Below are 13879 nucleotides of genomic sequence, written 5' to 3' on the forward strand. Positions count from 1 at the left end.
GTGACTTGGCTTCTTGGTTTGGAATCTCAGCATGGATTAATTTTCCTCTGCTTAATTGGCCAGTTAAATATATTATGGTAAATCTTTCTTGTTGTCTCTTGGTCTTACTGGATTCCAGAAAAAGAATTCATTTGGTCTGGTGGAGTATCATGCTTAATAATGTTACAATAGGCAACATCATTTGGGAAATATGCATCAATTACCCTATAGGTCACTGTGTGTTATGTATACGGAGATCTTATTTAGGTCTCGGGTACTATATGATCTTGAAAATTCAGTTAGGGTTTATTTGTAGGAAAAGTATCCTTATGACAGGTCGTCCTGACGACCCCCTCCCTCCCATACAGAGACAGGCACTAGAGGATAGTGTCTAGTAGGCATTCAATTTCTCTGTAGAAAAAAAACAGTAGCGTGGAAAAATGAATAAATAAAATACATAGTACTATAATTTCCTTTACTGTCAGTGGCAAGTTTGTTGGTGTAAGGGATGGACACTTCACATTATTTGACTTGGCTTCCTGGTTTTGAATCTCAGCATAGATACACTTGCTGTGTTTGCCTGCATTGGTTAAGTGTAAACAGTAAAACCCACCAAAGAATAGTTAAAATTGTGAAAGTGGCTTTAACTGGGCCAATAAGTAAATATATATAAATCTGATCTTGTCGTTAATTTATTTGGCCATACATAAATGTTTGAAAACTTTAGGTGATATGAGAAAAATGTTTATCTTTTAGGAAGTTGACACTTGAGAAATACGAAGAAATATCAATTAAATCACAAGACCTGCAAATGTTTTAATCGGCTCAAAACTTAACAGGAAGTGAAATTTTACACGGCTGATTCTTAAAATGTGTGTTGCAATAATTTTCTAACAAAATTAAGATGCGTTCATTCATTTTGCATGTTTAGCAATGAAGAGGACGATGGACAGAACTCTAGAGTGACTTGGTCACATCTAAGATATATGCAGTGTGTTTGTGATAAATTTTACACTTTGTGGAAAAAAAAAGGAAAAAATGTCATATCTTGGCCAATAATTGATATATTCCCAAAATTCAAGGCGAATCTCTTAGAGAATATTTTGTTGAATATAACCCACTGTAAAAAGCTGGCTTGAACCTGGAGAATGCAACCTTCAGTGTTGTTTGAGAAATGCTTGAATAGTACTTTCATCCTGACAATCGGCTCATCCTTCATTTTTAAGGCAGTATGGTGGATCTTTTTTCATTGTACCTCACACAGAGTAATCCATAGGATTTCACTTAGATGAGTTTAGGGGCCAAATGTTGGGATGTATGAAGTTATGAAAGTTCTCAGACGGTCACTTCCGAGTTTTCCCAGATATGTGAAAGGGAATTTGCTCCTACACATATGACCTCCAAGCAACCACCCTCTTCACCCCAGCACTTGACAATTGTTGACAATAACTCTGTACAGTAGAATGCTGGGGATACAGTGGCCCTAGGATACGGTTTTTTCAGGTTACAATGTGGAATATTATGTTTTTCTGGCCCCTGGTTACAGTATTTTCCCTGCCTTATGGTGTTATTTATGTTATTTGATAATATACATGTGTATTATATACTGTAGTTTGTTACCAATTTTTAATGCTGTATCCTAGGGTTCTACTGTATAGTCGAAAGCCAATACAAAAAAATCACAATTTGAGGGAATTTAGTCTTCATGATGCACAAGACTTTGTGTAAACCATAAACTAACCACTTATGGTTCTACAATTGGATGTTAGAATTTGTTGAAAAGTTTTAGTCTTCATTAGGTGATTCTTTAGGCTTTAATAGCAAGTAATTGACCTTTGTGACTCTTGTAGAAGGAGTAGCAAAAATCCTTTTTCAATAATTTCCTCATATTCACCACACCAATGCTCTTCTCTCTTGCCATGGTCCACATCACCTTGTTTGGATCTTGTTACAGCTTTTTTGAAGGTTTGTTATGCAATATCAGAATGCATATGATCCTTCTGCTGCTGACCATTACTTCCACAACTTAGTCACAACTCGCATCTCGCAAGGTATTCAAGGTATTCAAAGAATATTGAGCTGCAACTAAGATTTCTGATTTTTTTTTTTAAGCTACCACAAATCCTGTATCATGGCATCCAATATACTAGTGCTTTCCTGTTGCACATTCTTTCCATTTCCAAACTTGCTAACAATATGTGGAAACAGTTATTTGTTGCACTTTAAATGGTTTTGAAATGAAAGAATATAAAATTATATAAAACTTGTCTCTAACATATTGTATTGAATCTGTTGCTAAAGTTACTGCAAAAATAGATTTTTCCGGAATATACCTGATCTATGATGCAAACCTGTATAAGAGTCGGAGATGCCCCGAGATGGAGTACTATTGCCACATCTGGGAAGTGTTCCTGAGAATATTCTTTCTTGCTTTGATAGACTGCAAAAGGAAAGACATTTGGTTTTTCCTTCAATCCTGGAGAATAGTCTTCCTGATAGTTTTTTTCTAGATCTAATCACTAGTATAACTATTATTGCATGTGATATATGCACATTTTATTTATTTTTTAGTGAAAGGGAAAATTTCATGACAATATCTTTACATTTACCAATTATGAGTTAAGAGGAAAATAAAACATTTCTAATGATTTTGCTGCAAATTAATCTGGTTTGAAAGATGTTCTTATTATTGATATTGACTGAAAATGACTGACTTCATATTTACATAGTTAATATTCTTTCTATAGGTATAAATCCACACTTACATTCAGTTATAAGTAAAATAGAAGAGGAAAAAAGTAATTCGATTTTGTAAACTGATATGTTTAAAAAAACATATCTATATTGTATAGAATCCTTTTGACTTAAAGAAATTTACACGAATCTATTAAATTGGATTGTTAATATTTTCGAGTAAATTAAGTAAAGTGGTTAACCATAGTGGAGAGCAATCTATTAGCTCCATTAAATTTTTTTTTTTTTTTTACACCAATGTGTAGGATGATTGCGACTCCCTTTCTGGGATTACTCCACTTATCCTTCACCTTTATAATGTTGCAAGGTGCTGGTTTTGAGTCTTAAGTATGACTCTAATGAGGATTAAATCCCAGTTTTCCACCCGTTAACGAACTCCTTAACCATTATGTCAAATGGACAGATTTATATTTAGGTAAAGAATTAATAATAAATAATTAGTCCACAAACTTAGTCAGATTTGGACCTTAGAATTCAACCTCGTCTGTTCGTTCTCAAAATTTTCAATAACTATTCATTATATTTTTCTGAAATTTTGCATAAAGTTATAACTACCCGAGGGAGGAAATGTAACATTCTCAGTTTAGATAAAAATTTTGTTTGTGTCCACAGGGGGTCAAAAGGGATCAAAATGGCCAAAAAATAGCACTTTTTGGGACATAGAATCTTTTTTGGCCATTAGATTTTGCTGAAAATTACCCCAAAGCAAAACCACATGGATATACATCTGGAAACGTAATATTTGACCCTGGGAAAATTCTGGGCTTGAGCCCCAGTGTTTTAGGGGGTGAAAAACACCTTTTTGGGCTAATTTTTTATTTTTCTCTTAAAATTCATACTTGTCTAAATAAGGGTTTTATCTAACTATTCCCTCGTGGCGAGGCAAGTAAAGAAGAGCATGTCAATTCGGATTTGTTTTACAATTCGAATTGACTATTAATTCCAATTCATGTTTGTTACCTGTGAATGTTAGACTGAGGAGTTAAAATAATAAACGCTCAGCTAGCGTTCATAGGCAGTCATGGAGATTACATCAGCGATAAGAACCTTCAAATTTTTGTACTTTGTACGTAGATCATTTAGAGTTTTATCAGATAGGGTCTTTCTTGATCTGCCATGAAAAATAGGAAGATGAAAAGCCGTGTGAAGTGTGGTACCGTTTATTTTACTGGCTGCAGTAACAGTTGAAGCTGCAACGAAAACAGTTGGATGTTCCATATCCTTGGGAGAAAGTGTTCGCTTGAGGTAATCAGCTATAAGGTTAACCACATGACTCTTTCCAGTCTCACCACAAAAACATGACAAAGGTATCAGTCGGCGGGGGGGGGGGGGTATATAGGTTTTGGCTTGTTGATTTAGTTATGTATTTATTACTATGAAAATACCGCATTAACTGTGTGTTAATGAATATTGTTTGCTGCTTGAACAATTCTATTTATTTTTATTAAATATGTTTTTATTTAAAACTAGCAGAGGCACCTGGCCTTGCCGAGTCGTAAAACACTCTTGAATATATTTTAATTCATGTGGATTTCGCATTTATTAAAATTTTCTATTGAATATTATATTGTATCTAATATATAGTACTGATTTAAAAAAAATAAATATAAAAAATAACTTGGGTGTCATCAGCTAATATTGAAACCAAAACATTTAGCACTGTAGCTGCATTCCCTTCTGTGAGTTATCATCGGATAGATAAGGAAGATTTAAAATTAAACGATTTCAAGCTATGAATGAATTTGCATATATGCAAAAATAATAGAAATGTGTTGGCAAGTTGAAATGAACATTTTGCATTTCAATTTGCCAATATATTTCTGTATGCATTATTCATTCATCCAAACAAAGATTTTACTTGTTATAAACCATCCTTGATGTATGATTACTGTTTCCTGTTAATTCCAATGTTATGTGACCGATAATTTAAGAGTTTATTGGTGAAATATTGTTACACGCATATACATACATCTGTTTTATTTATATATAGAGGAGAGAAAACTCATTTTAATATAATTAAAATTTAGTAAGTAAATAAAAAAAAAATATATTGCATTTTGTTCGTTCTAAATTCAGAATAAAATTTAGAGAAAAAGTCTCTTGAACAGAAATTAAAATATATTACAAATAAAAAAAAATACCAATTGCAAAGTATGTTTAATTAAGTTATTTTATTTTTATTTTTTTTAAATAAAAAAATGATTTCTTTCAAATTGCTAGAACCTTACCTTATTTTTTCATCTCTGGATTTGATTTCTATTTCTCTTTTTATCTCACTTAATATTTCTCTTTTCTTGTTTTTTCTCCCTATCTTGTTTTGCATTCCATTCCCTCTAATGGTAGTTCTCTCTAAAAACTGAAATTAATTTTGCCATGAAGTAAACATGAATACTTTATCTCTGATCCAGAAACATATTATTGGATGATTGAAAATACTTCACTTATTTTTTGGTCGAAATTAATTTTTTTTTTTTTACTTTAAATAAGAAAAGCTTGATTTCTGCAAATCGCTAGAACATTACTTTATTTTTTCTGTTGCGATTTGGCTAGGTTTTATTTATATTTTTCTTCCCATCTGTTCTTTTTTCCTGCTTTCTTTTTTTTTTTTTTTCCTCCATCTTGTCTTGTGTTCCTTTTCCCTCTGACGGCAGTTCTCTCTGAAAACTGAAAATTCATGCACATATAGTAAACAATTCCTGAAGCGAGAGAGGAAGCTATAATTTCTGCATAAGATGACATTACTCTCCACCTTCTCCCATATGCTCACTGAATACCTTTCTCTTAATTTTGACTTTGTTGAAACTGATTGAAGTTGTTTGGTAAAAACTATTTAGTTACCTCTTCTGTACACACACACACACACTGCAGGGAGACGTGGCTTTTCAGGTTAGGAAATTCATTTCAATTTCAGGTTTTTTTTTGTTTTTTTTTGTCATTGGTTAGTTACATCCCGATATGATTGGTTTGTATATTTAACTTTTAGTGTATATTTTTTGTAAATAAATAAATCTGTAAGTGGTAGATTCTATTCAATCCCTAGATTGAATTCTGATACTACCACCACCACTCACGACCAGATGAGAGTAATAACACCTAATGATTCCACATTCTAATACTTTCAAATTAGGTAATGTCATACGAGGATCTGATTAGAGAGGTCAATGGCTTGTCACTCATAAGACGAAAAAGAAACTCTAACAAATATATACATATAAAGATAAAAGTATCAACGGCTGTTTAGTACAAAATATCAATGTGCTTGACGGCACATGATAGATGGTTCTTCGATCGACTGAAGTTTGAGTTTTTTTTTTCCAGCTGTGTGAAAGGGTGTTGCTTGTTTTTGGTTTCTCATTGTCACTGGATTTTGCTTTTTTTACAGTGCATTTCTTAAGTCGCACTTGAAATTATTGTTGTACAGGTTTTTCGACATGATTTGATAATAAAAGTAGGCGTGTAAGTGAGCTTGCTAATTTGCATTACCCCCCCCTTTTTTTTGACGGAACCTTAAAAACTGTTTTAATGTATTTTTAAATCTTTGAACCCAAGTTAATTTGGAAAATCCAGAATCACATCCGTTTGGACAATCCCCCCCCCCCCAAAGATGAAAACCTTGTTAGATGTAATTAAACAAATAATTCGAACAGCTTAGAATCGTCAGAATTATGAATACTTTATCTCTGCTCTAGAAACACGTTATTGGACAAAACAAAATACTTTACCCATAACATTTGGGAACTAAAATTCAGAAAATCTTTGAGCTATAATGCATCTTATCTTGGATGAAATTTGATTATGATCAAACTGATATATGCAATTGGGGTAAGTTAAAATTTTAATGTTTATTCTAGACTTATTAACGATGCTGTATCATTTTCCGTGTATATATATACATGTATACTAGTCTGTGTGTCCGACGTCCCCGGGTGTTTGGGGGTGTGTGTTGAACCAAAAAAAAAAAAAAAAAGGTGGTAATAAGAAGGCAGGCCTGAATTCATACCGTGAAGGAGGAAAAGAATGTGAAGAAAAAGAAAAAAGTGGCGTCTTTGCGGTTGCGTCCGTTGCCAAATCAAAAGTGGCGAAGGTTTAAATTAAGGCTAGTCAATCAAAAAGGGGATGATTTTCGCAAATATTGGCAGAAAAAGCGACCCAAAAGTGCCCAATTGAGGGTGAAGAAATGAATGTTTTTGGCCAATTTTTCAATATTTGTTGCCCAAAGGGTCGAGCTTCAAAACGATACCAATCTCATGAAAATCTGTCGCCTTTGTCAAGTTTTAGGCAGACATACAAACATACATACATACATTTAAACAGACAGGTGAGATTTAATGAAAATTTTTAGTGAAGTTATGTAGAATTAAACCAAAATTTATTGTTTGACAAAAGAGTACTGATAATTATTAAACTCTTTTCCTTAACCCATGGATTTTCAGAGCGCTATCTCGCATATTGAGCTTTCTTTATCTGCTTGGGAGCGTCTTATAAATATTGATACTAATATTTATTGGATTTTGTTTACAGTATTATTCAAACTGTAATCTTATTGCATTTCACACACACACACACACCCACACACATATATATATATATATAATTTAATTTTGATATGTATAATGCTGCTTTCTTTTGTTGACAGTTGTGTTTGCATATGTAATATCATTATGCAAACACAAGTGTCAACAAAAGAAAGCACGTCCTCCAGAAATGTTTAGAGAGGACAAATCAGGAGAATGAAAATTCGTTTGGTTTAATCGTTTTATGACAGAGCACCCCTTTTTAGGTAATTTAATACTCATTGTAAACAATTCCTAATGACAGAAGTTCCTTGATAAAACTCTTTGTATTTTACAATTCACGGAACATAATGTTGTTTTTCGGCAAGCTAACGGTGATTTGAATTATTTCTTTTATGCTTTTTTTTTCTTTGTTTCAAAATGCAAAATCTAATTGTTTTCTATTCAACCATTCTTTTGATGGCTTTATTAAATCTTGTATTAATTGTGCTAACTAAAATAGGTTAATGAGAAAATTTTTTTTTTTTGATTTGCAAAGAACAAAAAAAAAAAATCTTATTGAAATATATATATAGCTAATTGAAATACCTATTAATAACACAATTAATAATTAACTCTTTCCTCTCGGTGTTGCCCAGGGGTCTCTTTACTTTGATTTATTTTTTGTACTTTTTTTTTCCTTTTCTTTATATACTATGCCGTTTGTTTGATTTTTTTTATAACCAAATTAAAAAATGAATCAATAAATTATGGTATTATTTGGCCATCGAATCTTACACTCTCGCTTTCGTCTCTCTCTGTTTATTGACAGTCAAAGGTAAATAAAGAATAGAAAAGATTGAAATAGTTGATTATAAATCGGTGAAAATTATTACATTTCTGAATTTTTGAGATGAGGATTATTATTTTGTATTCTTCGGACTACTGTTCTCACCTTAAGTGTCATTTTCACAATGTTTCGGTGGATGTAACCACAAACCTTCTTCAGGTGTATCTTGTGGAACTCGGGAATGTTTGCCGAATTTGGAAGGTGTACAGAATTTCGAACGGAACCCTTTATTTATTTCATGGAGGTAGCATGCTCTTGTTGCATCATGACTGGAAAGAGGTCCCAAGTAATTTGCAATTGTATTTTTCTGTCGCCCATACTGAGAATCGAAGCTTCAGGAGGAGATCACTTTTACAATTGATTTTTCCAAGTACTCAAGCCACTGCGCCAAAGACCATTTAAACCATTAGAGATTGCATGTGATATTTAAAAAAAATAAAAATTAACAGACTTTGCAGATTCACTTTTTTCAGATTCAAACAATTTAATGTGAAAAGGTGAATGACTCAACAGGTCACATTTACAAAAAAAAAAAAAAAAAAAAGTCAGATTTTGAAAATCAAACACGTTATATTTGTAGCAATATAAACCAGATGAAACGCCTCTTTATCAGGTAATTGAGGACAGTATTTTTATTGTTTTTCCTCCATTTATTTTATCTGTTTTCGTATATCTATCCATATGCTTTTTCTTTGCTTTTTTTACCGGATTTTATCAGAATATGCAGTAATATAAGTTTACAAAAGAAATCGGACAATTTTTATGATGCTTTTAATAAAACAGGAAGTTGAATTATTGCTTTCTGGTAATCTGATTTGCATAATGATATGCAAAAAGTCATACTAATTTATACTTGAAAAAGCATTCATCCGGCGGCTATATCTCGGTGGCCGTGGTTGAGCCGGCTGTATCCATTCTTACTGGTGCATACATCACGAGAAAGCGGACAACGTGCCTTTAATTCTTAAGTGATCTCGAGTCTCGTTTTTACAACAGTCACCCCCCTACATTCAAGGGCACAAGTTGACTTCCACACAAATTGGCTTTACTGTTTACTAATTCAACGATTTTTTTTTTTAAAATGTAACTCTGTTTTATTTATAAACTAGCGGGGGTACCCGGCGTTGCCCGAGTGTTTGTTTCCGGGCCGGGGAGGGGGAGTTTTAAAAAATGTTATGGTAGGTAAGTAGGAAGGATCAAACCCGGAGTCATGAGTAAAAGTAGGAAAATAAATTTTTTTAGGAAAAAAAAAACAAAAAAAAAAACATCTGCAACGTTAACAGTTCGGCCACCAAGAAAAGTCCATTCCATTTGTTTAGGGGGGGAAAAAAAAAAGAAAAAAAACGACTACGGTAGGTCGGCACGAACGTGAAAATATAATGTGAATTGTCCAGCACGCTAACCACTACGCCACAGAGCACTGCAGCTTAGTTTAGTGATTTTAAATAACTTCACATGAAAGAACTATGAAGCCAAACCGGTGTTCTCTTCTCAACTGTTCCTTGTGAACGATCCCCAACCAAACGGTGTTAAGTGGTGGCAGGGGGAGGAGGAATTTATTAGAGAAAATATTTTACCACTTCCATTGATCTTAACCGATTTTGGCCGTGACTTCTCAGCAGAAAAAGTATAGAAATCTAAGATTATCGAGGAATTTGAGAAATAATAAGCCTATAACACACCTCAGATATTGTTCTGCCGTTTGTGCATATTATATTTGCATGAAATATCTTGATTTTTAATCCTATTAATGTCAAAATCAGACGGGGAAAAAATGAGTTCATTTTATTGATATAGAGATATATATTTTTTTGTCGTGGATATACGTTTAGCATTTTGAGTGAAGTCTTTTTCAGTTAATTTATTTTGGAGTTTGCAATTCTTGTTTTCCTCAATTTTGCTAGACAATTTTAGAATCAGCCCCATTAATGTGTGTGACTACATATTATTGATTATGTAGTCTAACTAAATTGTTTAAGCTCAATGGATATTTTACAATTGTAGGGTTTATATATATATGTGTGTGTGTATGTATACACTAGCAGAGATACCCGACGTTGCCTAGGATTGAATGAGAACCAACAGATGTTCCACACTTTCAAATCTTTGTCATCTAAATCAGTGAAATTGCACATTTTTCAATAAAATTGATTCATTGCCTGCTCTCATCAGGAAGCTACCATGGTACACTGGGAGGAAGCTTCACATGCCTCTGCGTACTGACTTAGTTCACAATACATAGTAGATAACCTACTGTTGATTTTTATAAAATTATTTTTATATAATGGCTTGAATTAAAGTTTTAAATGCAAAAGTATCATGGTTGAATTGTGCTCCAAACAAACATTCAGTTTGAAGCACCCTTGTCTTATCAAAGAACCTACTGTTGATTTTATATGCCAGGCCCTTCTGCTTCTACTGTGATTAAACTTCTCAAATGCACTTGTAATGTTAGGCTGTATAAAAGTGTTAACTTTGGTCAAAATGTTACTGTTTATTCTTTAATTAGATTTTTTTCAATTATGGATTTTTATATTTATTGGATGCATTCTGATACAAAACCTAAAACACATAAAGTACATGTGTATGAAATTAAAAAAAAAAAGAATCCGTCCAGTCGTTTTGAAGTCCCTAGAGAACACACTCTCTCTCTCACTCTCTCACAAAGTGTCATATGTGTGTGTGCAATTTATTTACTAATATTAAATATTATGTCAGTTCCTTCATTTAAAGATGACTAAAGAAATGATAATTTAGAATTTTCCAAATAAAGTGTCAGGGGGGTGAGGATTAAATTTTTGTGGATAAATGGCTACAAATTTTTCACACTACAGTCGCCTTCAATATTAATAATAATAAATCAATTTAAAATGTGCATAACTGTGAAAAACAACTCCATTAAATTTGCGAAATAAAAGAATGGTCTCTAATCTTTTTAACTGCAATTAAGAGCATCTTTCCTGCAAAGGATCCGCTTCTTTATCTTCTCCTCCTCCTCCATCTACTTCATCCTGCCAGACATGGTAGTCAGATTCCTTTCTGTGACAGATGACTGGCTGCTCAGGATTTTATTGATTTCTTTGCCAGAAGAGCTTCACATTATTTTTGCAACTTTACAGTCTGGTAGGATGCTGATATTTAGATGTTGCCAAATAATCATTGAACCTAATCAAGTTCAGAGTGCAGCTAAGATTTCTTATTTCTACAACTGTTTTCTGCAGAATTTTTTTTTTTTTTTTTTTTTTTCAACATTATTAGTTTAATATTTGTGATATCCTTCATGTTTGGATATTAATCAAAAGAATTGATGACAACCCAGTAAATGATGCGCCATTAAAAAATAAAAATTGCTAAAATGAGTTTTAAACGACTTTATTTTTTTTATAATCTGTATTTGTTAAAACGTTCTTTTAAAAAATTTTTTAAAAAAATGGTCAGATTCTGATCTAAGATATTTCTCCAATAAATTTATATAATTTATATAATCTTTACTATTACATAAAAGGAACTGCGAGTTCGTTTCCTATATACTTTAAAACGGCTGGATCAATTTTTATGAAATTTTGCACAGACAGGTTTGGAATGTCTTCAATAAGTATTGATAATCGAAATAATTCAATGAAAAAAGATACAAACGATTTTGACCAGTTAACACCTTACACAGCCTAACATCACAAGTGCATTTAAAAAGTTTTAGTAACACACAAGCTGAAAATCAACGGTAGGTTCTTTAATATGACAGGGGCGCATTGGAAAAGAATGTTTAGAGCACAATTGAAGCATGATAATTGACCATCTCATTTTAAACTTAAATTCAAATCATTATTACTGCACAAGCAGTAATGCGAGACATATAAAATCAGCAGTAGGTTCTTTGATATGACAGAGGTGCATTCGAAAAGAATGTTTCTTTTCAGAGGACAATTGAACCATGACACTTGACTTTTGTATTTTAAACTTTAATTCAAACCATTATATATAAAAATAATTTTATAAAATCAACAGTATGTTCTCTGCAGGGCAATGTAAACTACAATGTATTGTGGACTAAGTCACTGCAGGGAGGCATGTGAATCTTCCTTGTAGTCTACCACAATCGGTTCCCAACTAGAGTAGGCAATCAATCTATTTGATTGAAAAATGGGCGATTTCACCAATTTCGATAATAAAAATATTTGAGTGTGAAACATTTGTTGATCATCATTCAATCCTAGGCCACGTCGGGTCTCCCTGCTAGAATACATTATTCATAAGAGTTTTAATTTTAAAAGGGATGGACATTTGATGGACCTTTTTTAAGCTGTCTCTTTTAAGAGAACCGGTTTTAGAGACCTATTTTTAGGAAAGCAGTTTTAGAGGATACCAGTTTGTGAGAAATGTTTTACACACAAAAATAATGAGTACCAAAATAATAAGTATTAAAGCACGAGTTTACGAAAGAGATATTATATATATATATATATATATATATATATATATATATATATATATATATATATATATATATATATATTTAATGGTGGCGGTTTATATAGATAACAAAAGAATGTTTGTTCATAATTTGAGTCTTTGCAGAAGGGATTCATTGTCTGAGATAACGCGTAAGCCCGAGTCAACAAAGGGCAAAGAATTATCCACAGGTCAGAAAAGTTGTAATCAGAATTTCTTCATTCAGTTACGAAAAATACATTTGATTGGGAGTCTATAATATAAATCTCACCTGTGTGTGTGTGTCGCTAAAACTTTTGATACACGCGACCAACACTGACAAAATTGGTATCATTTGAAAGCCCAGTCTCTTGACTGACAAATATCCAAAGATTGGCCAAAAATATTAGTTCTTTCACTGTCAACTGGGCTGTTTTTTACAAGAAAGGGGCCACTTTTTTCGTCGACTGTTGTGCAAAATCATCATACGCCTTGCAATAACTGGCCTTATTTCAAAACCCACCGTCATTTGTCGCGGTGGGCGCGAGGCTAAACGGTTGGCTTTTTAAACCTTCTTTTCCTTCTTCTCGTTGCACTCGCATGAGTACTTGGCTATTTTCATTTTTTTTTTTTTTTTTTATAGGAATTGGTTAATTTTTTTTTTTTTTTTTTTTTAAATTAAAAGAAAATTTTTTTTAGGGTTCCGTTACTCAACTCTTACCATAAACCTTTCCGCACCCTGGCAACACCGGGTACTCCCACTAGTTATCTATAAGAGTTAATTCTTTTTATATTAATTAAAGATTGTAATGTGTTTTGTTTGGGATATTTTGTCAAAATGTATTACATTTATTTATAAACTAATGTTAACTCTTAACGAACTGAACATGTTTTGCCTCTGGCTCTTAGCCTTCAAATCTTTTTAACTGGTTACAGTGATCAATGATTTAGTTTTGTATTGTATAATATTATAAATTTGAAATTGATAAAATTTAGTTTTCCATTTACAAGTGAATAAAGGACGCGCATGCTCAGATGTACGCAAGAATGTGGAATGGGATAGAAACGAAATAACATCTTTACATAATTCCCTTTCACCAATATGGAGATTTTGATATTAACCATATAAACAAAGCAAAAAAAAAAACAAAAAACAAAAAAAAAACGTACTGGTTAATTCAGGGTAAACGTTATGTATATCTATTGCAAAACAGGACTTTATTCTAGCTCATAAGTTGCTTGCTACAAGTTTGCTGATAATGTTTGTGAGTTCAATTTTGATTGTGGTGGTACCATCCTGCCACTACGTGTGTTGTTGGAGTCTCTTTGTGTTGTTATTCTCTTTGCATAGCTTACGTTTTACATGCAGGTGGTT

At 32.5% G+C, this 13879-nt stretch overlaps 1 protein-coding gene across 12 annotated transcripts in view; it reads left to right on the forward strand.

The window, feature by feature from the left end:
* The window catches only part of LOC145247315 (formin-like protein), a 269761-nt gene that overhangs the window by 59962 nt on the left and 195920 nt on the right, over nucleotides 1-13879 (forward strand). The gene's annotated exons all lie outside the window — the stretch shown is intronic.

Source organism: Euprymna scolopes, chromosome 25, assembly GCF_053919585.1.
Source record: "Euprymna scolopes isolate OS-2025 chromosome 25, ASM5391958v1, whole genome shotgun sequence".
NCBI classification, from domain to species: domain Eukaryota; kingdom Metazoa; phylum Mollusca; class Cephalopoda; order Sepiida; family Sepiolidae; genus Euprymna; species Euprymna scolopes.